We start from the raw sequence: 27,298 nt of genomic DNA on the forward strand, positions 1-27,298 counted from the left end.
GTATCTGATAAGGCCTCACTGTTAAAATACCCAATAGAAGTTGAAGACTCCACCCTTCCAAAGAATGGAATCTGTAACGGTGGAATTTCAAGCACCTGGTAAGGCCGGCCCCTAACCAGCTTTAGGCCATCACGGGAGCGCCTCTATTTGTATTACAAAAAAGATTCCAACTCCCACCTCCCTCCTCCCGCGGCCAGGTAGGGAGGGATGGCGGGTTCCCGGGGCCTGCCCGCCGCCGGGTCGGGTCCTGGTGTGCAGGGGCGGCGGCGGTGCGTGCAGTGGAGGCCGGCGCTCGGCAGGGGGCGCAGAGGACCCGCTGGGCGCGTCCGGAGCCCCGCTTCCAGTTTTTGCTTCCTGCCGGGAGGCTACGTGTCCCCCCGCCCCGTGGCCACACCGCCCAAACGCTCGTCCAGCTTCCGGGCGGGTGTGGCCGTCCTCGGGAAGCGCCTTCCTAGGCCATCATCCCTCAGTCCCCCTTCCCGGCCGCTGCCTCAGCCCATTTTCCGGTTGCGCCACCTCCTGCAAAGGCTACCCCTTGTTCCCACAATTCCTTCCCTTCCAGGTGTGGCCGGTGGTGGTCAGGGTGGGGCATGATCGGGAGGAAGAGGGCCCGAGACTCCGGACCGTGAGGATGAGAGGTTTTGTAGAAAGAAGCTGCAGGTGAGAGGTCAGAGCCAATTTCATCCCTCCCCCAGCCCTTGCCTTTGGTCCGCGTGGTCCCAAGCCTTGGGGCTGGACACATAGGTGGGGGCCAAGAGTAGAGCCCCAGGCCCAGAAAAGGAGGGCTGGTATCTGCTCTGTTTACCTGTGCTGGGCCTGGGAGGGGGCAATCACTATTTGAATGAATGAAAGAAACAGAAAGAAAGAAATGAAAGTGGCCTCTCTGCCCAAGACTTGGCTCTGGCCCACCCTGTGCTGGCACATTACTCACTTTTGCTCCTTACCTGCCAGCCTCCCGAAAATCATCTTTCCACACCCCACAACATTCCTTGCACTTCCTTCCACTGCTCAAAACCTTGCACTAGCTACAGTCCACCAGGTTAAAAAAAGGTGCTGGGCTTCCCAGGTGGCTCTAGTGGTAAAGAACCTGCCTGCCAGTGCAGGAGACATAAGAGATAAGGGTTTGATTCCTGGGTCAGGAAGATCCCCTGGAGGAGGGCATGGCAACCCACTATAGTATTCTTGCCTGGAGAATCCCATGGACAGAGAAACCTGGTGGGCTATGGTCCATAGGGTCGCAAAGAGTTGGACATGACTGAAGCAGCTCAGCACACACACAGCCTTTTGATCCAAATCTCTTCTCCTCGAATTCAAAGCTCCTACAGTGTTTCCACAACCTACTTATGGTAATGGAGAAGGCAATGGCACCCCACTCCAGTACTCTTGCCTGGAAAATCCCATGAACAGAGGAGCCTGGTAGGCTGCAGTCCATGGGATCACAAAGAGTCGGACACTACTGAGTGACTTCACTCACTCACTTATGGTACAAGCCACACTCTTCTATTTGAATCAGCTGTCTAGCTGTACTAAATCAACTCAGGTTTTCAGAACATAACTTGAACTGGCCTTCCTGCTGGGGGCAGCCCATTGCCTCTATCAACAACACCTTCTCCCTTGCCTCCAAACCTTTCTTTTCCTTCAGTCTACCCTTAAGCCTCATTCACTTCTTTCATGAAGCATTCCCTCACTTTTTCAGCTCATAGTCAATTTTCTCAGCTCTGACCTTCTATAGCATATATTCCTTAGCCTTTTTCTGGTACCAGTTACCTATGGTGTTTTTTCATATAGTACTTATATATCTATGTTTTCTCTCCCACTGAACTGTAAACTTTTGGAAGACAGGGTCCAAATCTTATTTATCTCCCACTTCATCACACATTTATTGGGCATGTACTACGTATCAAGTATTGAGAAGTATTCATTGTAGCATATATGGTCCCAAAGGAGTCTAGGACATAGTCCACCACAATGAAGTTGGGGAGAAAAGAAGATATGGGGCTTGAGGAAAAGGATAGAGTGTGGCTCTGTCATGGAGCACTCACTAGGAAAGTCCCAAATGACTTTCTTTGGGAGGACTCAGCATCCTGGATTAGGAAGCTGTCTCATTCTCTAAGGGTGTGTCTGCTCATTCATGCAGCCACTCACTCACTCCCTCATTCATTCATTCATTTGATAAATATTTGTTGAGTGCCTACTTTATCCAGGTGTCTCATACTGCAGCCCCAGAGCTGGCTGGTGTACGTGTGTGTGTTGGGGAGGAGTAGGAACTTGGAAAGTTTTTAGTGTGAGTTGCTTCTTTGTCAGTTCCTGTTCAGAGGCATAAGTTCTGCCAGAAATGGTTTGCAAAAGACTGGGTGAATGTGGCAAGAGCTGAAAAACCTGGGATTTCATGGAGGGAGGGAGGAGTTTCAGCCTTTCCCAAGGGTAAGGTGCCCTGACTTTGCCCTGTAGTTCACTTTGGAACAGCTTACTCCACCAGAAAGCATCTGTACTTTGAAGTTTTTACTCCATGATCACTTGAGGTTTTCCAAACACTCTTCTGAGGTTATGTCCATTTGCCAGATGGAAAAACTGAGGCTGGGAGATTTACGTTTCCTCCAAAGTCACTGGGCTATGCCAAAGGTGGGTCTAGACCAGATCATTAATATCCCAATCTCAGCTTCATTGCAGGGGACATCCCAGATACCTTTGGGACAATATACGCTAGATATAACACCTGAAATGTAGTAGATGCTTAACCTTCTTGGTCTGCATGTACACCCAGGCCTGTTGAGGAGCCAGAGGAAAGAGATTTCTGGGTCCCCAAGGAGGCAAGCCTTTGGAATAGAACATTTTAAATTTTATATGAAAGAGATGGCCCCCACCATATCTGCCTACTAGCAACTTTCCATTTCTCATTCAGAAATTCAACAGAAACTAATTACCAAATCCTAACTCTAGTTGACTTCCAAACTCTAATCTTAGTGCCCAAATTCTAACCACTCATCTAAATTGTTCATTCCCTAATTCTAACTGGAACACATCCACCCGCTAAGGGCAACTCAGCCCCTCTCATATCCTCACTCACTGGCAGCCAGATGCTATCTTTAATATCCTTCATATAACCCACAGTGGGCCAAAACTGCTGCCCTAGCATTCTGAAGCAAGAAGTTCCAAAATGAGAGTGCAAGCAGCCCAGCAGAGGCTGGTCACACCACAAAGCTGTCTTTGTTACGAAAGTGCCCCCTTTCCTCTCCAGGTACCCAGGCCTTCATGTTGTCCCTGAGCCCTCCTGGAAGTGGGAGAAAAGATTAGGGTGTTAAATCTTCTAGAGATTTTTCGGGAGACCATTAACAGGCAAAGCTAACTGGAAGAGATGAAGTATGAATGGAGATTTCCAGCCATTTGGCTTTCATTCAACATTGTACGAACAATTAAAAGCCCTAGAACAATTGAAAGCCCTAGGGCACCCAGGCAAGCTACGGTTCAGATACAGTTCCTGCCCTCAGGCACACTGCATATTCAGAGGCAACTGATTTTTCTGAGCACTTGAATTAGGTACCTGTGTTATTTAACATGTTATATTTTATTTAATCGCTACAACCCTATGGAAATGGAACTATTATTCCATTTCAGGGATTAAGGCACTAAGGCTCAGTGCTAGTAAAGTACCATGCCAAAGACTAAGTCCCTTTTCCTGCATTGTCTCTGGGTGGGGCAAGGAAGGAAAGTTTTCCAAGAAAACTTCTTCCCTGACTTCACTGAGGCTCAGTGCTAGGAAAGTACCATACCAAAGACTAAGTCCCTTTTCCTGCATTGTCTCTGGATGGGGCAGGGAAGGAAAGTTTTCCAAGAAAACTTGTTCCCTGACTTCTCTTCCGGAGTCAAGTTGGCCTCCGGCACCACCTAGTCCTAGGCCGCAAGTGTGGAGCTAGATGATTGGTTCAGATTCTCTCCAAGGCCCCACCCACCTCTGCTATGCCGAGCCTATCGCAGGCCTAGATGAACCAGATTTGCAGGCCCTGGAGGCGGAGCCAGAGGTTGTCAGAATGTCACCTGGTGTCAGTGGAAGGTCAGAGCCAGGCCCAAGGAGTTCTACACTTGTTGGTTACTATTCTTTTCGTTGGTTTCCGACTCCAGCCATTTCCTTGCTGACCACCAGGCTTCCAAGCCACTAGACAGTCATGGGCCTTCTCTGGCTTTTCATTAAAGTCACAGTCAGACTGACAATGCCACAGAGCACAAAGCCCTGCCTTAAAGGAGGCCATTCTGCTTCATGTTATATTCAAAAACAATGCTATTTAAAATGGCAACCCACTCCAGTGTTCTTGCCTGGAGAATCCCATGGACAGAGGAACCTTGCGGGCTACAGTCCATGGGGTCGCAAGAGTTGGACACGACTGAGTGACTTTCACTTGTACGTTAGGCAACTACTCTGTTCTGCTTGTGGAGGAAATGGCCCCTGCCTTTGAGGTGTTTACAATGCAGTTATGAAAAATAGACATTAATAAATACAGTATTATAATAATAGATTAGTAGAGCACTGACTGCATACCAGGTGCTGCGGCTTTCAACAAGGACTATCTCATTTAATGCACAGAAACATGAGTGTGTGTCACACCATCTTTTCTCCTGAGACATAACAGAGGTGGAAAGAGCTGAGGGAATGGCATTAGAAGAACTTAAATTTAAATTTAAATCCTGTCAAGTACCAGCTGTATTTATTTAACCAGTCTGAGCCTCAGCTTTCATATCTGCAAAATGGGAGTATTTCAACCCCTCTGGTAAAGAGATGTTTGTAACGGCTAAGTGCGATAATGCCTATGAAGTACTTAGCATGTGCGTAGGATGGAATAGATGTTTATGTGTTTATTCATCATTTTACAAATGGGTACTGAGTCCTTCGGAGAAGGCACTGGCACCCCACTCCAGTACTCTTGCCTGGAAAATCCCATGGACGGAGGAGTCTAGTAGGCTGCAGTCCATGGGGTCGCTAAGAGTCGTGTCACTTTCCCTTTTCCCTTTCATGCATTGGAGAAGGAAATGGCAACCCACTCCAGTGTTCTTGCCTGGAGAATCCCAGGGACGGAGGAGCCTGGTGGGCTGCCTTCTGTGGGGTCGCACAGAGTCGGACACGACTGAAGCAACTTAGCAGCAGTAGCAGCAACTGAGTCCTTATTATATGTCAGGCACAGTTGTAGGTACTGAGGATAAAACAGTAAATAAAACACAAAGTCTGCTTATGTTAAATGGCTTATTCAATCTTGGTTTCTTTTCTGCCTGTGTATTCCCACACATGTTCATGTTCAATAGCTCATTTTAAGTAGATATATATTCATTTACTTCATCTTTGCATCATCCTGGTCAAATTGGGATAAAAGAGGATTAATTCCATGTGATGGATGGAGAAACAGAGGCCTAGAGAGAGAGCTGATTTACACAACACATCCTCACAGCACCATGGACTTCCTTCTCCTGTGTTTCTACTGGTTTCTGGAATTATCTGATGAAGGTCTTTTTCCAGCTCTGCTGTCTCCCTCCATGAAGACAAAGCTCGTGGCTGCTGGTGCTCACCACTGTCTTCCCCATTCAACACGGTTCCTCTCAGTAACTGACGGATGCATAGACAGGTGAGTGGCCAAGGAGTTGGATGGGCAGGTGAGCCTGTAGAATAAACAAGAAGGAGGGAGGGGAGTGATTATAACAGACCTCAAAGCAGAAAGGAGCTTGGATTCAGGACTGGCTCCAGACACAGACTGGTAGGTAGCTGCCTGAAACAAATTACAGGGTCACTAGAAAGGCCCTCCCCGCTTGGCTCCTGTGCCTGACATCCCTTTTATGAAAGGAGACAGAGCCTTCTGTTTTCTGAAGTGTACAGAGCTCAGGCATGAATCCTATGTTGCTGGAGAGAGAGGAAATGCTCAGAGACTCACCTACATCCATGCTAAGGGGTAAATGACTGAGAGAGCCTTTCCTGAGAGCAAATTGTGATGAGAGGCTGTGAAGGAGGGGAGAGGAAATCAGGAAGCGAGGCCAGGACCCAAAATGGGCAACAGACACAGAAAAAGAAGTCTTAGGGCCTGAGGCCAACCTTGAGCGGACGTGTCATTTTGCCTTTTCTTCACTCAGTCCTATTGGGTATTAACAGACTTTTGGATAAATCGGGTTCTGCAAATATTTGACGTATAGAAAGCTTTCAACAAAGATGGCGTTCGGAAGCCTGGCTCGGAGGCCCCAGGATGACAACCTAATTACGTTCCTTTTAATAGCTCCTTCCCAAGTGCTCAGTCAGGGACATCTGCTGAGCCACGGTTGCACCTTCAGGGAGGAATATTTTTATCATCGAGATGCCACAAAAGGAAACTTCTGAAGGCTGGATGAAAATGGCCTCTGTGTTCCCAGAGCCTCAGGGCCCAGGTAGGTAGGGCCGAACGCTCTCCCTACCCCCTCCACCCCCAAAACAGGGCCAGGCTCCTTTTCACAGGCAGAGGAGGTGTTGACTACCTAGGAAGCTGTGGTTGTTATGTGTGTGTGTTTAAAATTTTCCTTTTGTAGTTTTCCCAGAGGTACCTACAATGTGCCAGGCTGTCTCACCCAGCTTTCCGCGTAAGCAGGGTGTCAACATGACAACTAAGGCTGATGCCAGGCCTCTCTGCTCAGTGAGTGTGGGGTCCTGTCACCGCTTCTGTCTGCTAACTGTTCTCACCCCCCAGCCCAGCTGATGATCCCTAACACAGACCTTTGTCATGTCAGAGGAAGGAAACGGAGAGACAAGCCAGGAACAGCAGCATTTCTCTGGTTTGTTTTATAGGAGCTTAGCTTGTTAGGAAGGCCAAGCGCTGATAGGCTGAAGAAGGAGATGTGTCTGGAGGGTCCCTGGGATCAATGAACAAAATGCAAGGAGCCCTAGATAGGCAACTACTCCTCATTCTCTCCTTTTCTACCGATGAGTTCCCTGGGCCCCAGAAAGGCCAATGAACTTGCCCAAGGGATTAACATGGCCCCCTGGGTTGACTCATCTATTTTCAGCCAAAGAGCCTCTTTGTGGGGAGAACTGCTCTGTTAACAGTTCATCAAATCACATTGGTAGGCCCTTGATTGAAGTGGGGCCTCTTTACCTTGGAAGCCAATTCTCTCTGACAGACAGACCCTGTGGAGCCAGAAGGAGAAAGCGGCCATCACTCTGCCTGGGCAGATCACCTGCTCCGTCCGGGAGCCAGACCCTCATCTGCCCATCTGAAAGGATCTGCTGGGAGCTGAGGGCACAACAGTGCTGTGTTTGCACTGAAAGTTATGACCCAGAAATGGTTTATGTTGATGGCAGCTGCTTTTCCTATTAGTAGTTTCTGCTGCTGCTAAGTCGCTTCAGTCGTGTCCGACTCTGAGCGACCCCATAGATGGCAACTCACCAGGCTCCTCTGTCCATGGGATTTTCCAGGCAAGAGTGCTGGAGTGGGGTGCCATTGCCTTCTCCAATGCATGAAAGTGAAAAGTGAAAGTGAAGTCGCTCAGTCGTGTCCGACTCTTAGCGACCCCATGGACTGCAGCCCACCAGGCTCCTCCGTCCACGGGATTTTCCAGGCAAGAGTGCTGGAGTGGGGTGCCATTTCTAGCACATCCTAAAGGTGCTTCCGGAGCCTTTGTGCTGATAGTTACTCCAGGTCCCTTCCAGGTTTCCAGTGAAGGAGAAGGCAAAAGCCGCAGTGTTTCCGAGCCCGTGCTGAGAAGTGCATGTAGAGTAGAGGGGGCCTTGCTGCTTTCCTCCCCCAGACAGATCTTCACTTCCCAGCCCAGAGTCCCGGGGGCCCCTTTCACTGCACTTGTACCTTCTGTTGCCCCTTCCCCTCAGCTCTCACTCGACCATCATGGACTTCTGTGGTGTCCTCGCCTTTCAACTTCAGCCTCTGTTGCTAACCAATTACCCAGTCTTTGGGTCTTCCTTTACTCACATTCTGGAGAGAGGAAATCTGGTTGCCTCAACCTGTTTTTGGCTTCAGATGCTCCTCTTGGGGTGCCAGTGTCTGGATGCACTGGTTTTGGGTCACGTGGACTTTCAGGGCCAACCCTTAACTGCCCTGCATAAAGACAAGCCTGTGCTGCTTTCCCGAAGGAGCTCTGGGGCCTAGGTTTGGCTTGGGTAGTACTCAGAGTGCTGGGGAGGGAGTGTTGGAAAAACCAAGGGAGCTCTATAGTAGGGCAAAGGCAGGCTAAGACCTTGGTGATGGGGTCCAGCCTTGGCTTTCAAAACCAAATAAACAAATAATGAAGTGTTTCAATAGGCACCATGGTGGAAAAATCTAGGAGGTACGTGGGAGGGTTGGGAGCATGCTAGTGTGCTAAGTATGTGAACTTGCCTTTTCACAACCTCTATCAAGGCCGTGATACAAATAATCAAATACTACTACCATGACTAATGCTTATCCCATGCTGACACTATTCTAGCTACCTTCCATCCAGAAACTCATTTAATCCTTAAGACAACCTCTGAAGTAAGTACTGTTCCTATTTTACCCAGGAAAAAACAGACTCAGAGAGTCTAGAAAGCCCAAGTTACACAGCTAGCAAGTGGAAGAGCTGGGATGTGCTCTTTGTGGCTTTTCTGGATAGGAGCAGGTGGGCACCTCCACCAGGCAGTTTGGGTACCACTGGAATGGCTGCCCACTTCAGCATTCTTGCCTGGAGAATTCCATGGACAGAGCAAGCTGGTGGGCTACAGTCCTTGGGGTTGCCAAGAGTTGAACATGACTGAGCGGCTTTCACTTCACCATTCAATTCAGTCCTAACTGCCCCAGAATTTCTCCCTGTCTTTTCATGCTTGCCATTCTCCCTTGGGGTTCAGAAATTCCTGCTGTCAATCATTAATGTAGTGGAGGACATATAACCTGGGAAGAGCCCTTGCCCACTCCCACTAGACCTTGAGTCCTCAGCAACTGCAAAATGAGCATGAAGACTTCACTCTTAGGAGTGAGTTATTAAAGCCTGGGGCTTAAAGGAAGTGGGTAAGCAGTGAAGGGCTCCAGGGTTAACCTTGAATTTAGGCTGAGAAAGAAGGAAATGCATGATGTATTGTATTGGGAAGCCTCAAGGCAGAAACCTTTTACCCCAATACCTATCATTCCACCATGACAGTCTTAAAGCAGCCCCAACCCACAGAACTTGCTGTTGCTGATGAAAGTGCTCTATGTCTGAGCTGTCTAGTTTGGTAGCCACTAGCCTCACGTGGCTATGGAGCACTTGAAATTTGGCTAAGTGTGACTGAAGAACTAACTTTTTAAATTTAATTCATTGAAATCTAAATGTAAACTGCCCCATGGGGCCGGTGGCTCTCACTATGGACTGAACAGTTCTTGAGGCCTCTTTTGTATATATATCTCACTGGGAGGCTCAGACCATAAGCAATTATCTGCCAAAACCTTAGTTGAGGTACTGCAAGCAGGGACAGGGTGTGGGGCTGCTGCCTTTCATCTGGCCAGTATGTGGCTTTAGAATCTTTACTCTGAATGCCTTCGAGCAGGGCAAGCACTCTCCAGTCTCCACACCCTCTCCCCGGGCCAGTGCACATATTTTGCCACCTCTGATGGCATGGGGAGTTGCAACCCTAGCCTTGGTAGAAGGCTTCAATGGGTCTCAATTTGATTTCATTTGCTGTTTATGTTAGTCCCTAGATGGAGGCCAAGTTGAGATGATTGTGTCCATTTTGTGGGTAAGAGAATGAAGGTTCCCAGAAGCCCCTAGGAAGGGCCATTCTCCCAGGCTACCTCCACCTGTCTTGTCTCATTTGCATAGACACTGGGAGCCATGGGCTGGCTTCTGGGGCTGACTTGGCCCTACTGCAGAATGTTGCCTCACCTGAGCAAGGGAGCCAGGAGAGTGCCTCTTCCCTAGCACTCCATTCTTGTTTTCATTCAAACATCATCTTGATTCATTTTTTTAAAAAATATTTATTTATTTATTTGGCTGCACTGGGTCTTAGTTATGGCATGCAGGATCTTTAGTTATGGCATGTGGGAATTTTTAGTTATGCCATGCGTGGTCTAATTTCCTAATCAGGGGTCGAACCCAAGCCCCCTGCATTGGGAGCCTGGAGTCCTAGCCACTAGGCCACCAGGGAAGTCCCATCTTGATTCATTTTTAATGCAGCACAGCTGCCATCCTGGCTTCCCTCGTGGTTCAGATGGTAAAGAATCTGCCTGCAATGTGGGAGACCTAGGTTTGATTCCTGGGTTGGGAAGATCCCCTGGAGGAGAGCATGGCAACCCACTCCAGTATTCTTGCCTGGAGAATTCTATGGACAGAGGAGCCTGGCGGGCTTCAGTACATGGGGTCGCAGAGTCGGACGTGACCAAGCGACTAAGCACAGCCCAGCTGCTGTCCTAAGGTTTGCTCAGTACACCCCTTCCACTCAACAGTGCCTGCCTGTCTGCCTGGGCTTTCAGCCTTCTGTTGTCCTTTCAAAGTCAAAAACGTTTGGAGTCCAGGTTGGAGTCCAGAATCAGCAGATTCAACTGGGTGAACTTGGGGAAAAACCCAACCCTCCAACTGTATCTTCACTGAAGCCTGTGCCTCAAGCCTTTTCTCCACACCCAACCTGATCCTAGCCCCACCCGTTTGCCCTGGCCTCACACTGCTTATCTTTTGGCTTCTGGAATTTAACACCTGCTTGACCCTCTGCCCCCTCAACCACCCAGCAGGGCCTCCCCTCAAGTTTCCTGCCTCCCTGACATGGGAGATCCTGCTGAACTGTCTGCCTTCTGCTTCCCCACCACTTACCTTCGCTTTTTGGAGCCTTCCAGTTCACACTACTAAAGCACAGGGGCCAAGCAAAGAGACCTGCCTGCCATTAGGAGGTGCAGTTATATGACCTTGGGCAAGTAATTTAACCTCTCAGAATCTCAGTTTCCAAAACCGGGATTTCCAGGGGTTGGGTTGGATTAATGATTTTTCACACTGTTTTTCCCAGGAGGGTTCCTCAGAGACTACTCAGATGGCCGGCGGTGTGGGGGGGACCAAGTGGACACGATTTCCTCTACCTGCTTTGACCAGAGAATTCAACTTAATCTAATTAATGGGCCAGACTTCTAAAATGCTGCTGAAAGAGAAAGAGAGATTGAAATCTCCAGATCATATATAGTTAGATGATCCAAAAAGATGCTTACAGCTTTAACTTGATGGAGTCAAAATCTTTTCTCCCCAGTGGGTTACAGGCTACACAGCTGAGGCCCAAGTCAATGCCTGTGAAAGGAAGGAGGGAACCATGGAGACGTCTGTGGTGTTGCTTGTTTATCTCCTCTCACCAACCAGACTGAGAGACTCTGCCTTGCATTTCTCTTGCATTCTCCAGAGACCTCCCAGCGCAGGCCTGCAGTCTGGCCTCAAACCCTCTTCCTAGCTGGGAGATGGGGGAGGGAGTAGAAGTTGGGGGAAGGACCTCTGGAAGACAGAACCTATTACCCTGACCATTCGTGCTTCTGCTCAGTCACTCAATCGTGTCCAACTGTTCGGGACCCTGTGGACTGTAGCCCGCCGGGCTCCTCTGTCCATGGGATGTTCCAGGCGAGAATACTGGAGTGCATTGCCATTTCTTCCTCCAGGGAATTTTTCTGACCCGGGGATCAAACTCATGTCTCCTGCATTGGCAGGCAGATTCTTCACCACTTGAGCCACTTGGGAAGCCTTACCCCAACCATAAAATATAATAAAACAAATGCAGATGCTCTGGAGGTGAGTCCCACCTCCATTTACTACCTGGTGATCTCTGACAGAGGACTAAAGACCCTCCAAGCCCCAGTTTCTCAGCTAGGTAATAATGTTTATGATTTATTTATTGCATTGAAGTCAGACTTTGTATCTAGACCCCTCCCTCTTGTCTAGAGATGCTGTGCTCAGGGCAGGGAAGAAGGATATATTAATTACTTCTTCTGAGTGCATTAAGTCCTGAGTAGAAACCACAGCTGAAAGGTTCAGAGCTGAGACGTGAGAAGTGATAGCTTGCTAGTAAAATACAGTAAGATAAGTCTTAGAAAAACAACCACAGAGTGACGGAGGCTGGAAGAGGTGGTTTAGGAGGGAGAGAAAACAGGTGGTTCACAGGGGGAGGCCTTGAACCCTCAGCATTGGACCAGCTCACAGTACATGGAACAAAGCTGTGGGACCCACCGAGTCTTGGTCTCAGAGCTGTCGTCACATCTCCCAAAACCTGTGTCCGACTGTGACCAGTGGAGGACAGTCACAACCGGTCCTGGGGGACAAAGTGTGATGTCAGACAGGCTTGTCTTCAGTATGACACCTCTTTTTTCTGTGCTCTTTCCCACCTCTCCCATCTTCTTCAGATGCCCAGAGCCTCTGGGAAATGGAAGAATGAGCACCCTAGGGACAAGACAGGATGAGTGTATTGGAGTAGGACACCCTCCTGGAGAGGTTAGGCACCCAGTGTGAGACCTCTCTCAGAGAGGGCTGCATTCCCAGGAGATCCTAGAGAGAGGAATTCCCAAGCCAGAGTCCACGTGTGACCCACAGATGCTTGTGGGTTTGGTCAGATCATGAAAATGTCAAGAGTTCTGTAAATGAAAAAATTAATTGTTGGTATTAAAAAATAGGTATTTAATTAAAAGGACTTTTAAAAATAAAATTTAGATTTCTGGCTTCTTTTGGAAAATTGGAGAACTGAAAGTGTTGGGCATATATTCCCATTGAGCTGAGCAGCTGCTACTTTCCTTAAACACTCATTAAAACATCTGCTTTAACATCTGCCACGTCCTCACCGCTCCCTATTACTCCCATGGCATCTGAACTTGTGACCTTTGACTTTATCCAAAGAAATGACCCAGGCATAGGAACCATAAAGCCAATATTCCTGGGCAGAGGAGTGTTTCCCTGCTCCTAACACCGTTTCATTTGGGAGGCCACTCTTCCTAAAAGAGGTAAAACCTCCCACACCACCTCACAGATCATGAAGAGCACTCAAAGGCCAAAGGGGCTGGGAAAAAAATGTATAGCTCTGCCCAGCTCCCCACCCCTACAACCTACCCTGTCTAGCATAAACAGCTGCCCATTTCATCAGCAGCAACAGCAATAGCTCATTCAGGCCCTAGTTGTTCATCCTCTGTGACCCAGCAGAGAGTCAGCCTTGAACTTGGGCCCAGCCCAACCTTCCAGTCTGTTCTGACATCAGGGCCCTCTGCTTACGCCTGCTGGCCTCATCGTGCTCGGGTAGCCCTTTGTTTGAACCCTGGTCTTTGTTTCCTACTAGCCCTGAAATGCTCTGGAATGCTTTGTGCCCTGCCCTCCCATGTGAGGTTGTCTTTGTAGCTGAGTCCTTGGAATACCAGCTGCTGCCATCAGACTCCTTCAGCTGCAAGACTTCCTTCCTTCCTTCCACCTCTGCCTACCCCAGAGGCTGATCTACCCCCAGTCCTTAGCACAGGCCTTGTCCTTTGCCTGCCCTGCCCCATGCAGGATGCTGCCAGCACAGGCAAAGCTTGTCTAGAGAGTAGGGTTTAGGTGGGATTTCAGACCCCACTCTCCCCTCAGCCATGCACCTTTGTACACAACTGCACAACTCTGCATAGGTTTGCCTGGCTGCAGAGCCCAGGCCATCCTTGTTTGGCCTTATCCTCTCACTGACCCAGCTTCATTTCTGATATCCCTCCCCTAGTTTCCAGCATTTCTTTTTCCTCTTTGTCTGACACCTTATCCCAGGGCAACAAACCATGAATATAATAATAATTAACATATTGAGATTCTATCTGAAACAGTATATGAAGCACTACCCACTCATTATATTTAATTCTTACAACAACCAGGAAAGGTAGAACTGCTGTCCTCATTTTCCAGGTGAGGAAAGTAAAACCTAGAGAGATTAAGGAATTTTCCCAAGGCCCACCATCAGTTCAGTTCAGTTCAGTACAGTCGCTCAGTCGTGTCCGACTCTTTGTAACCCCATAGACTGCAGCACGCCAGGCTTCCCTGTCCATCACCAACCCCTGGAGTTTACTCAAACTCATGTCCATCGAGTTGGTGATGCCATCCAACCATCTCATCCTCTGTCGTCCCCTTCTCCTCCTGCCCTCTATCTTTCCCAGCATCAGGGCCTTTTCCAATGAGTCAGTTCTTCGCATCAGGTGGCCAAAGTATTGGAGTTTCAGCTTCAGCATCAGTCCTTCCAATGAATATCCAGGACTGATTTCCTTTAGGATGGACTGGTTGGATCTCCTTGCAGTCCAAGGGACTCTCAAGAGTCTTCTCCAACACCACAGTTCAAAAGCATCAATTCTTCGGCATTCAGCTTTCTTCACAGTCCAACTCTCACATCCATACATGACCACTGGAAAAACCATAGCCTTGACTAGATGGACCTTTGTTGCCAAAGTAAAGTGTGAAAGTGTTAGTCATTCAGTTGTGCCCTACTCTTTGTGACCCCGTGGACCGTGGCCCGCTAGGCTCCTCTGTCCATGGGATTCTCCAAGCAAGATCCTGGAGTGCTTTGCCATTTCCTTCTGCAGGAGATCTTCCTGACCCTGGGATGGAACCTGGGTCTCCCTAGTTGCAGGCAGATTCTTTACCATCTGAGCCACCAGTGAAGCCCCTGAGTGACAAAACTAGGGTTCAAACCTAGGTCTGTCTATTGCCAAAGCTTAGGCTCTTAATCTCTTGGCTCTGTCTCTCAAATCAAAGAAAACTGGAAAGGAGACTCAGAGAAGTCAATAATTTATTTAAGGTCACACAGATCATCAGTGGTAGAGCTCGAATTGAAACTCAGATAAGTCTTCTGTCATCAAGTCCAAGGCTCTTTGATCTGTTGCCTCTTTCCCTCTCTGTTTGCCTCTCAGCTCCTGGTATATGATGGGAAATACTTGCAGACTGAAATACTCACTTCATCTGACTTGACAGGCCTAGTTGGAGTTGTTTTCTTAGAGACTCCCTCCCAATTGTTTCAGTATCAGCCAAACTGGTCTTCTGTACAAACAGGTTAGATCTTGATTCAACCCCTGTCCTCCCAAATGGAGACCCTGGAATTCCACTAAGAAACAATTTTCCTATAAGGGGAATAGATGATTATAATTCATTGGGTTTGAAGTCCTAACATCTTAGGATAAATATGTTTTTTTCTGATAAGAGGACCTAAGGGGTATTAGAAATGGAAGTTTTAGTTGGGAGTAGGTTGAGAGTGAACTCAGGGATAAACCTGGCCCAGCAGGGCCTGAAGACAAATTTCACTTAACGTGATTTTCTGGAGATTAGAGTGTCTTGATCTTGCTTCTTGGAACTCTGAATCTCTAGATTGACTTTGTGTTTGGGCCCTACAGGTCCCTTGTCCAGCTCCTGCTCCCAGCTAGGGAAGTTAGTTCAGATACTCTTGGAGATGACCTGTGGACCGACAGCGCCTGCAGATAGGGCCAGCGGAAATGCCACCTTCACACAGCAAGTCTTCACACCTGTTCCCTTTGGGGAGTCCTAGGCCTGATCACAGTCCTTAGGAACAGCCCTGCCAAGCAGCTCATCTCATTAGCCTCTAGTGGATAGCAAACTGTGAGAGCCTGGAAGTGCTTGGATCCCCTGTAGAAATAAGTTTCTTAGATACCTGGGCCAGATTAAGTTCCTGGCAGCCTGGTTGGGCTTAAAAACTTTTCAAAACCTTTACTCAATTCAATTAAAATGAGCAAGGATTTACTTAGGGGCTCTGGGTGCCAGTATTGATTCTGGAGACTTCATCAGCTCCTCCTATTCTAGTCCATTTTCATATCCTGATAGCAACTGAATTTTCTTAAAACCAGCACTGCATCGTGTCCTGAGGCTTCAGGATAAGATAGACTTGGGTTCAAATTCCTCTGCCAGTCAGTTAATGCATGACACTTACCCTAACTGAGCTTCAGTTTCTCCATCTGTAAAACATCAACCTCAGAGGGCTGTATTTGAGAATTAAATGATATTATGCATGAGCTCAGATCAGGGTCCATCACCTGTAAGGTAGCAATCAGACCAATAAGCAGATAAAACCATAAAGCCTTCCTGCTCCCATAAAACATTCCTTTGCTCAGATACCACAGTTCCCCACCACCCCTAGGACAAAGTCCTGCCTTCTTCACCTGGCACTCAAGGGCACACACTTCCGTGTAGGGCCACGTTTCCAATGCTTAACAACCACAGGTGGCTTGTGGCTGCCGTATTGGACAGCACAGACCAGAACATTTCCATCCTTGTAGAAAGTTGGTTGTGCAGCCCTGCTGTAGGTGATACCACAGTTCACTCGCTAACCTGAGCCCCTTTCCTGGGGGCTTTCAGTGGACGTATGGGGTAACAATGATCAGCATGAGGGTCTTAGAAGGCAGGGAAGAGGTGCCACTAAGCCGGGAAAAGCAGTAAACAGAGCTCAAGGAACTGAGGTCAGACCACAATAGTCATCAATATCCTCACTAGCCATCATTTTTCTTTTTCCCCTCATTTTGGCCTTAGCTTCTCTAGGGGTGCCCTGGGAGGGGAAGGAGATGACTGGCGGGGGTTTGGGGCTTTGTGAGCCTCTGTGATTTACTGTAGGCGACCTTTCTCTTACCACTTTTTCTTTTAGTGTATATGCTGCCCAAGTGAGCACTCTCTCATCACTTAATTATCCCTACTTCTCTAGCTGCTGGGAGGAGTAAATGATTAATATCCTACCTCTGCCCAGGCACACTGGGAAAGTTTACCACATGATAGATCTTTTTCTCACATTTAAATAAGCACTGTACATGAAAGTCTGTCTGTCAGAAAGGGTGTGCATGCATTTGCTTTTAATAAAAGAAAATGAAGAAAAATGAACAGATCATTTTTTACAAGACTGCGATACCCTAAAGTGTGTGCTTCTGCCACCACCCCCGCCCCCCACCCCCGGCAAAGTTGGGGGAAGGTGGAGAAAAGAAAACTAATTGTGAGGTGATCAGTTTTGAAGCTGAACTATAATAATATGAAGGTTCATTATTATATTCTCTCTAGTGTGGCTGGAAAACATTCATAATAAAACAAGTTTAAAAACCAAGAGCCTACTCCCACTAAAACTTAATGTGACTGAGCAGACCACTTGCTCCCAAATGCCCAAGGATATCTCTCTCTGTAACCAAGGTGCCCCTGTTCCCATGAGCTGGGGCGAGGGGAGCAGGGAGAGTGGTGAGGGGCAGAGAGTGACTGTTCACCCTGGGTGTTTCCATCCCGGTATCTGTTTATTCTACAGGGAACATGAGCCTCTCAGGTGTCTCTAATTCCTGATGAAAGGATCTGTGGGTCCTGGAGTCCCGGCCCTTGGCCAGGTTTTCCAGTTGCTTCTCAGTCTCAATCCCTGGTAGTAGGAGCTGCTTCCTCTTGCTGCAGCCCCCCACCTTTCCCACCCTCCTGCAGCCTGCGGGGACCTCATACCTCACTTTCTTCACCCCTCGGGGCTCCTTTGTTTCCCAAGGCCTTACTTGTCACTTCCTGGGCCACAGAGGATGTTTCACACAGCTGGACAATCAACCCGCTGGGGAATCACTTCCCCAGACCCTTTGCTGAGCCCTATTTTGCTGTTTCAGAAGCTAGTCTGGTATCTCTGGCTACAACCAGTTCCAGGCATAAGCTCTTTTATCTTCTTTATTTCCCATATCACCTACTATAAGATTGGGTACCCACCGAGGGAAAATGAACGAATGAATGAATGGGTCTAACAGGCAGTGAGCCCTTGCTTTTTCTACCTGCCACCCTCCACCCCCACTAGGGGCTCTGAACCAAAATAAGAACCATGAAGGCTGGTCTTCCATTCTGATTCAATGGGGGCCAGTCACGCCAGGTAAGGAGTGAGCCACCATGATGCTGTTATTCTGGCATTGTGTGTGTCCACCCATGCTGGTTGGAGAGGGAATGATTTGAGCCTGGGAAGGGTGGTGGCTACTCTGAGTCTCGCCAGAAGGATACTGAGAGAGAACTAGAAAAGCAGGAGAGAGGAAAGTGGGGGCGAATAGAAATCAGAGAGGAGGGAGTAGGGAGGCTCAGGGAGGAGGTGGGAGAAAGGGAGAAAGGGGCACAAGGAAAGAGAGGGAGAGAACCTAGCCTGGCCCTGCACATCCCCAGCCCTCTGACGTGGCTATGCTGATATCTCCCGCACTAATTGCTTCAATTAATAATACCGCTCTATAAAATTTCAGCAGCTGAGACCGAGTGAAAGGAAGGATGACATAGTGCATTAATAATGCAGGCAGCCGATTGAGTTGGGCTCCTGGGAGCTCCATTAGGGAGCCCGGCTGTCGTCCCCGCAGCAGCTAACACTTGGACAGGGCGGCCAGCGTCCTTGGGCCACTGCAGACCGCGGGGCTGAGGAGCCGCAGAGGCGGCGCCAGTGGATGGGAGGCTGGGGACGGCTTTAGCCTTCTCCGAAACTCCGGAAAGCACCCCTCCCCCATTCTTTCATCCGAACAACTGATGTTTTCTCTGTTATGTAAGTGCTGCTCAAGGTTTCAAGATCGCTGCCCTAAATCCTAACCCGCCCCCACCCCTTCCCAAACTGCCCCTTCCTGGACCTAGCGCTGATTAGCAGCCCCTCCCCAACCTCCACCAGTGAGGGAAGTTCCAAGGCAGCTCTCCTGATGGTTTTTGCTTTTGTTTTGAAATCTCTGTCCCATTTTTGATCTTTCATCTCAGTCTTCTCTCCTCTTTGTCCCTGGATTCTTAAGAGCTCTTAGAGCAGTGATCTTCTCTCCCAAAACAAAGAACCTGTCATCCAAAACGCATTACAGCTGGTTTCTCTGAAGTCAGCAACAATGTCAGCATCACCCAAATCCTCCCTAAGGGTCTGCACGTGCACAGCCCATCCCCCAGACTGTGCCCAGGCCAGTCCGAGCGTGGAGCCAGGAACAAAGGAGCCAGTGGCAGACGTCCCCATCTGAAGCTGCAGGTTCCTATGCGGTATTATGCTGGTGCAAAGCCAGTTTTTTCCCATTTGCTTGCAGAAACCAGGCCTGGACCATCCCAAGCTCACTAATTAGGGCTTCTCATTCTGGGGTCTAAATGTTAGGGGAAACACTGACTGAAACCACCCACCCTGGCCAGGCACCATAGTAACCATTAGGGTGAATTATTTTATGACAGGAGGTGTTGGTAAGGAACATGGGACTAACAAGCTACCACCAACCAGAAGAATTCAAGAAAGGTCAAAAGGAGACACCACGTGTCCTCCCACCTCCCTGAATTCTGCTTGCTGGAATCCATCTTGGCTGAGCAATGCATGCATCACTAGAAACGACCCTAAGTGTGAATGATTGGTGACAGACAACCCAGAAATTAACCCATCACCATAAAACCGGAGGCTGCGAGCCACATGGCAGAGCAGTCCTCCTGGGTTCCCTTACACTCCTGCTCTCTGGCCAGGTGCCCCTTCCTGGGGCAATTTCGGCAGAGAGTGACCTTTTAAAAAATGGCGTGAGTAGATATTGGTATACAAAGGAGTGGGCTGCAGTGGGCACTGTTGATTTTTAGCCAGTATTCATCCTCCCATTTATACATGTCTAACAGATCCTAGTTTCTATGGGATATTTACTCCTCCTTTTAAACTCAGTGAGTGGATTGTGGTTGGTCTATGCCAGTCTCAGAATCCTACTCCTCTCACCAGGAGTCAGCCTGGGATTGGACATGTGGCCCAGTTCTGGCCAGTGAGACAAAGGGAGAAATTGCTAGGAAGCTCCTGGGAAAGAGACTTGAGTAGGGACAGTTTGTCCTTTTTCAGTGGGATGTTTCCACATCTGGAATTGCTGTGGGCATCCTGTCAGCCAACCTGAGGATGAAACCCACTCGAAGATGGCAGAGTGGGAGGGAAAGGACTCCTTGAGACACTGAGCCTCCCCTTCCTCTGAACATGAGCTAGGAAAGATAATAAATTCCCTGCAGTTGAGGACAGTTTGAGTTGAGGTTTTTTTGCTACTTGCTGACAAAAACATCACAGCTGATACACTCTCCCTACTTTAACATGCAGTATTCACACTGTTTGTCTGACATGTTTCACATATCGCCTTGTCATCTTTATTGTATTGTTGTATTGTTACTTAACTTTTCCTGTGTTTTTGTCTCATCTATGAAGTCTATACCAGCTCTTCCAACCCACGTAGATGTTCTCTGAATTCTTATAGAGCTTCCAAATAGCAGTCAAATCTGTCACCCATTCATACCAGAAATATTTACTGAGCCCCTGTTATATGCCCTGATAGCTCAGGTGGTAAAGAAGCCACCTGCAATGCATCTGGTTCGATTCCTGGGTCAGGAAGATCCGCTGGAGAAGGAATAGGCTGCTGCTGCTGCTGCTGAGTCGCTTCAATCATGTCCAACTCTGTGCGACCCCATAGATGGCAGCCCACCAGGCTCCCCCGTCCCTGGGATTCTCCAGGCAAGAACACTGGAGTGGGTTGCCATTTCCTTCTCCAATGAATGAAAGTGAAAAGTGAAAGGGAAGTCGCTCAGTCATGTCTGATTCTTTTCGACCCCATGGACTGCAGCCTACCAGGCTCCTCCGTCCATGGGATTTTCCAGGCAAGAGTACTGGAGTGGGGTGCCATCTTCCTACCCACTCCAGTATTCTTCAGCTCCCCTTGTGGCTCATCTGGTAAAGAATCTGCCTGCAATGCAGGAGACCTGGGTTCGATTCCTGGGTTGGGAAGATTCCCTGGAGAAGGGAAAGGCTACCCACTCCAGTATTCTGGCCTGGAGAATTCCATGGACTGTATAGTTCATGGGGTCGCAAAGAGTTGGATACGACTGAGCAACTTTCACTTTCACTGTTATGTGCCACACTCTGGGCAAGGGCTAAGGATACAGCAGCGAGCAAGACAGACATGGTCCCCATGCCTACAGAGCTTATAGTCTGTTATGAAATGTTTGTGTCTCCCCCAAATTCATACGTTGAAATCCTGACCCCTAATGTGATGGTATTAGAAGGTGGTGACTTTGAGAGGTATTAAGTAGGTCATGAGGGTAGAGCCCTCATGAATGGAATTAGTGCTCTAATAAAGGGACCCCAGAGAGTTCTCTTGCCTTCTTTCTACCATGAGAGTCAACAGTCCTCATAGCACTTAACATAGCTGACCCCTAAATAAGCATTCATATGCGTCAAGTAAATGAAGGGACGAATGTGTAAATGGATGGATGGAGTTAAGTAAATGGTTAAACACTTTCATTCTGTCTCTTCAGTTGGGAGATTACAAATGAATCCTTCTGATGCCAGAATCCTCATGGGCAGGTCTTGGGAAGAAAGGCTTCCTTCAAAAATGAATGTCCATGGGGAGTTCCCTGAGTCTCTATCCTCCTGGTGGTACCCTGACTCCTTTATTGCCCAGGTTGGCTTCATCTTCCTGGCTGAAGAGTCTGAAGGAAGCAAGATCCTAGGGTTCCTAGGCACATGTGACCCCAAACTTTCCAGGCGGATCCCCACCTCTCCAATTGCACTGATTGGTGGCTAAGTAACCCTCGTGGATTATGTCCCAGGAACTCTGGCCTTCTCTTCTCCCACCGAAGTGACTTCCCAGCCAGAGCCCAGGAGACCGGATGTGCTCCTGCTAATGGTCTGAAAGTGCTCTCTGCTGCTGGCCCAGACTCCCGGGAGGTCGTGAGAGAGGCAGAAGTCTGGAGAGATAACACAGACTACTCACTCGCCCCCGGGGTCTAAACTCTGGAAACACTGAGCAGCTCCATGCTTGAGGCAGTCCAGATGACAGCCAGCGAGGTTCGCTGAGGATAGTCTCAGTGGACTGTTAGAGCTGGACCCTGGGAGGCAGGCAGGGAGGAGGAGCCCAGGAAGGAATCATCAAGTCCATTGTGAAGTCTCCCTTAAAAATCCATCATCTGAGCCGATTTGCAGGCAGAAGTGAGGCCTTCCCTGGAGCTGGATACAGAGCCTGCCTGGGGGCCCAGTTTTGCACCTGGACTGGCCAGTACTCAGCCAGTCACCCCCAAGTGCGACCTAGGCTGGTCCTGACAGTTTCTGAGCCTTCAGTTATTGCAGAGGAGCAGGACCAGTTATGTAACTTGCAGGGCCAGGGCAACACGGAAATGTGAGGTCCCTTGTTCAGAATGATTAAGAATTCCAAGATGATGACAGGGCCTTAAACCAAGCCCAGGGTCCATCAAAGCACCAGGCCCTAGGTGACTACACAGGTCGCCCTTGTGAAGCTGCAGAGGAGTTACTGGAGAAAAGTGTGAGGCGGGGAGAGTTACCAGCAACGGTTAACCACCAGCCCTGAGTCTTAAAGGAAGGGGCTTTAACTTCCTTAGGTCTCCTTCCTGGGACCCAGAGATACCCATCACTGACCGGGTGAAACTGAGGGGAGTTTTAGTTTTGTTGGCCTTGAAGTAGAGACCAACTTCCTGTGTGTGGAGTGGATCCAAAATGAGCGAATCCACGTCGGAGGTCACAGGGCCAAGACATGTTAAGATGGCCATTTGTCCCAGGGCCTTTTGGTTTAAGTTAAGGCAGCTAGGACGCACCCTTTAGAGTGTAATTCACCTCAGCACCAAGGACGAAATAACACATCACCCCCTGGGTGAGAAAGGGTCTATAGGATCTTTGTCAGTGAGCTTTCAAGGGAGGTAATTCAGAGACAGTGCAGCTTTTTAAAAAGTCCTTGGATAGCAAGGCTTTATTTAAATGGCAAAACATACTGTAATTTGAATAGAAAGACTCAGTTTTGTAAAAGTGAAAAAATTTTCCCTAAACAAATCCAATTCCGTCTCATTGCAATCAGTGTTTTAAATTTGGTAAAACTAATATTAAAATTGATTTGGGAAAAATAAACTTGGGAGAACAAGGAAAACAGTTTTTAAATTTTAGTTAGAGGATAGGACTTTAGATATTAAAGTACATTTTCAAGAGCACATAAAGATGCCTATGGGACCCTCTTCATCTCCAGCAGGTCCAGAGGATGGTCTTCTTTGCCCCTGTAGCCTTGGCTGTTGAGCCCCTGGACCAAGACTTGGAGGTTGTGCTGTTCAGACCCCAGGCTGCTCTGCCCAGGTGCTGCACAGGGCATTCTGGGAAGCCAGAGGCATTGCCCACTGCCCTCGGGTTGCTCCCAGAGAAACAGGTGGCTTCAACTCACTGGGGACCTTCTTGCAAAACCTCCCATCCTGCAGGGGAGACTCTTAAGGAAATCTGCACCAGTTCCTGGTGCCTGGCCTCGCCTTCACCCCAGAGGCTAGGAGAGTCATCAGGCCACAGACTCGTCAGGTCAAGGAAGGTCTTGAGTAGGAAGGCAGCCTGCTGTGTCAGACTCCTGTGGGTTACTGAGTGTGGTACACGCATTAGCTATGACCCGGGTCCTCCTGCTTCGTTGTCTTTGAGTGTCTCCACCCAAAATTCAAAGCATTAACATAAAGGATGGGGGAATAGTCACGATTAACATGTGGTTCAGAGGGAAGCTGAGTTGACTGAGATGGATGTGACATTTCTCTGTGTGTTGGGGGCTGATCCTCCCTCAGCCCTCTCCCCCACCCCCAATTCCCGTGGATAACCGAGAGTGAGAACTATTCCAGAAAGTAGTGGGGGTCGAGACACACAGACATCCTTAGTCCCTTCAACAGCGTTCCGGGTAGCTGGGCTCCATTCTCACAGAGGTTACTTGCTTCTCTTGCTTCTCTGTGGATTTGCTTTGGGGGAAAATGGTTCGGAGTGAGTACTGGAACCCAAATCTCAATAGCAGCAGTTTCTCCCTCTTCCAGAAACCATTCTTTGTTTTTGCCAAATGCTGGGCATTCAAAACAAGTTGTCTTTTATCTCAACGGGGAGTGGGCTTAGGTGGGCCTGGGGTGAATTTCTAATCTTCTTGCCCTGTACCTGCCTCAGGACTGGTGGACGGAGTCACTGCAGGGGTCTGGGAGAGAAAAAGCAAATTTGCTGGAGATGTCAGCCCTCCCTCCAGCAGAAGCCTCAGTGGGGTCTGCTGTGCTGACACTCGCTGACTGAGGCCGAGATCAGCCATCACTGCAGACAGAATTGTTTCTTATTTTCATCCTGTGACATAAACGGAGAGGCTCTGAATGCAGCTTCCAACAGGGGCTGCAGCTCAGGGCCCTTAATAGGCCCTTAGAACAGGCCTGCAGAGACTGGCTTCCTAGGAGCCGGAAGAGCCGGGGGCCTCAGGCTCAGCACCACACCCCTCCTCCCAGCCCCCGCCTGCTGCATTGCACCACTGATTCAGTGAAGACATCATCCTCACCCACTTGAGAGCGGCTCGTTGCTTGGCTCTGACAATTAGACTGAGCTGCTGCAGAGAAGCGTTCTTCCTCACCGACATAAGGCTTTTTAAAAGTGATCAATTGCATTAGCAAATTTCTTATTAGCTCTGCTGTCAGGAGGGAGCTCCTGCCACATTAGCTTGCTGAGGCTGATGCAGAATTTCCCAGCCGTTAATTACCATGCCAAGGGCTAAAGGGACTCAGAGGCTGGTAGGTGGATGGGTGGTGGCCCCCATTCTCTTTTCCCTCTCCCGTGGGAGGTCAGGGAATCTGGGGCTTGGTGTTGAGCTCCTTAGGTCTGACTCTGCAGTGGGGTAGGGCCCAGGACGCCCACATACCATCTGGGCTGATAGAGGTTGGGTTGTCCAATAGAGCCTCTGGGATTTGGCAACTTGGAATCTGCACAGCAGCTCTTTAGGAGCTGCAAGTTCAAGGCAGAGCCTGGACTGCATCCCAGAAAGGTGCTCCGGCCTCTCCTTGGCGGGGTGGAAGGTTGGGGGAGGGAGGGAGGGGGGATTCAAGGCCACTGATCCTCATTTCTCCTCCCCTCCCTCCAGACAGCTTGAGACTCTCCTCCCTGAAGGTGACATCACATCTCCTGCTCAGATCATCTCTTGGTGACTATCCAAAGAACTGCATATTCAGGATACCCAACCCGACTTCTACCGGCCCAGGCTTAGACAAGGAATTGCTTAAAACTCACATGCATCGGGGAGCAAAATGAGAGAAGGCAGACTTTGATTTCTTGTTGTACCTAGTGCCGCAAACTAATAAAACCATTCAGAGGGTGTCTGATTCCTTTGAGAATCTGACAGAACAAATAGATCTTCATTCCCAGGAAAAATGAATATAGTCACACGTGTGTCTTCAGTTTGGGAATGCTCTGCAGTCAGCTTATGAATCCCCATTTTATAAGTGCCCTTCCCAAGCCCATGGGAGTAGCTGAACCCTGGGAAGGGCCCAAGCAGCCCCCTGCCACAAGAAGCAAGGTCAGCTCCTAAAACAGCAGCAGAGCCAGCTCCCTGGGGCAACACCGGCCCTGTTTGGGTAAAGGCTGCAAGACACAATTGCATCATTCCTTGGGTTACAGTAGACATGGCGAGACCGAGACATGGGTTCAGGGCAGCACTGACTTTGTGGTCAGGTCTGCATTAACTGCTCCTTCTGAGAAACCAGTTCCTGTGGCTGGGAGGCCCCTGGTCCTGGTGTGTTCCTGCCGAGAAAGGAGGTAGGCGGGGAGGAGGAGGAGGAGGAGGAAGCAGAAACTGCAGCAGAAAAAAAGAGAAGATTCTGAAATGGGTGCGGGGGAGGGTGAGTGTGTGTGTGTGTGTGTGTGCGTGCAGGCGCGTGTGGAGAAGAAGAGAAGTGGGTGGGGAAGAGCACCGAATTCCTTATTGTTCGTCTAAAGGATACTTGAGATGAAATCTCAGGAAAATTGTGAGGATGAATTTGCACTCTTTCACACACACCGCCTCAAATTCTGCCTTATCTTGAGTTTTGGTAGGCGGAATGCTCTGCTCTGTGAAATCAAGAAAACACCCTGCTTTCTTTCTTGTCAGCTCTCAGAAGGTTGGGCTTTCGAAAATCCCCCAAGGAGAGCGGAAAGGTGGGAGGTCCTCTAGCATGTGAAGTGAAGTGAAGTGAAGTCGCTCAGTCGTGTCTGACTCTTTGCGATCCCATGGACAGTAGCCTACCAGGCTCCGCTGTCCATGGGATTTTCCAGGCAAGAGTACGGGAGTGGGCTGCCATTTCCTTCTCCAGGGGATCTTCCCAACCCAGGGATTGAACCCAGGTCTCCTGCATTGCAGACAGACGCTTCACCGTCTGTGAGGGGGCTACCAAATTATTCTCCAGGGCCCCAGTGGTTTCCACGACTCCCTGAGGGGAGCAGGAGGGTAAAACTGCTGCTAAGATCAGACCCAGCGGGATTCTTCTGAGGGATGGAAGACACTGATAACCAACTGGGACTGCCTCCTTCTCTGTATTGAGGAGAGTATGTTGACTTTAGCCCAGATCCTGATACAGCCTCAGGGCCACAGCCTGTCCAGGGCCCATCCTTAGCCCTCCCTCCCTGGTTCCCGCCTCCCTCCGGGTTGAAGCAGTCATGAGCTAGGCTCTTGCTCCAACTCTAGCCTAGTATCTGCCGGGTTTCCCAATCTCCTTCCAGGATGGCCTTGCTCAGGATCCAGCCCCACCGGTCAGACCTGCTCACCATCCCTTTCAGGCATGTAGTCCCGTCCCAGCAGGTCGGCTCCACTTCTGACACTCATTTCCGTGGGCCACTCCTTGGGCTTTCTAGGTCCACATCGCAGCCCTCCTGGTGTTTTCAGCCCCATGTTCCAGAAACTGTGGCATGAGAAGCTCCTCTTGCCAGCATCCCACTTGCTCCTCCTTCACTCTCAGGATGAACCGATATCAGTCTGGTTACCTGTTGGGGAGATTAGAGACATTGAAAGGGCTCAGGATTTTGTGAGCTGGGGAAGAGATGACTCAGCCTGATTCAGTTTCTCTGAGGACCATGGGCCTGGGCTTATGTCTGTTTTCTCCCTGCCCGTGGGGAATGGCCAACATTGGGCCCTGAAGCAGAGGGACTGGCTCAGAGGAAGAAGAACTCTGTTGCCACCAAGATGAAATTCTGCAGCAGCTCGTGGGTGACCGGAAAGGAACCCCTCCCTGGAAATGTCCTTCAAACATCTTCCATCTGTCCTGCATGGTCTCTGTATTTTCTCCTTCCCAGCTCTGGGCTTCAGGGACCGCTCCCTCCAGCTGCTTCAGCCCGTGCCTACTCACTGGTTTATAAAGTTAGGAGAGGCAGCATCAGTGTCCCAGGAATGCTGGAAGTATGATTCTCCAAGCACTTAACTTAATTCAGAAAAGAAGTTGAAATGGGGAAAATTGGTTCCCCACCCACCCAGTTCCCTGTCCTAACGCTCCTGTTCCCTATATCAACCAGAAGAGGAAGCAACTCCCCGAAGCAGCCTCGCCTCCCCGCCCCCAGCTCTCTCATTTATGTGTTCTGTTTTTGTCACATCACCTACCGTGATCTTTTATTTTTGTGTTTGTTTACTAGGTTTTGCCTGTCTCCCTCAACCACCCACTCATCCAT

The 27,298-nt window shown here is 49.2% G+C and overlaps 3 long non-coding RNA genes across 4 annotated transcripts in view; 2 read left to right on the top strand and 1 right to left on the bottom strand.

The window, feature by feature from the left end:
• Positions 1 to 102: 102 nt before the first annotated feature.
• On the top strand, positions 103 to 25,013 carry LOC147363356 (uncharacterized). 2 transcript variants are annotated; one of them, XR_015137008.1, is made up of 4 exons: positions 103 to 660; positions 5,504 to 5,609; positions 6,249 to 6,396; positions 24,750 to 25,013. It is a non-coding gene; the product is annotated as an uncharacterized LOC147363356 (long non-coding RNA). The 2 variants fall into 2 exon arrangements; XR_015137009.1 differs by lacking the exon at positions 24,750 to 25,013 and adding an exon at positions 11,174 to 12,607.
• On the bottom strand, positions 22,570 to 27,140 carry LOC147363357 (uncharacterized). Its single transcript, XR_015137010.1, has 3 exons — positions 26,983 to 27,140; positions 26,405 to 26,620; positions 22,570 to 23,604 (listed from the first exon to the last, which is right to left on the bottom strand). It is a non-coding gene; the product is annotated as an uncharacterized LOC147363357 (long non-coding RNA).
• LOC147363358 (uncharacterized) overlaps positions 25,036 to 27,298 on the top strand; it is a 45,995-nt gene continuing 43,732 nt past the window's right edge. Inside the window, exon 1 of the long non-coding RNA XR_015137006.1 lies at positions 25,036 to 25,420. This is a non-coding gene — a long non-coding RNA (uncharacterized LOC147363358). The remainder of the gene's footprint in view (positions 25,421 to 27,298) is intronic.

Source organism: Bos grunniens, chromosome 11 (genome assembly GCF_055505025.1).
Source record: "Bos grunniens cultivar Pamir isolate PY7600 chromosome 11, Bosgru_T2T1.0, whole genome shotgun sequence".
Lineage (NCBI taxonomy): Eukaryota > Metazoa > Chordata > Mammalia > Artiodactyla > Bovidae > Bos > Bos grunniens.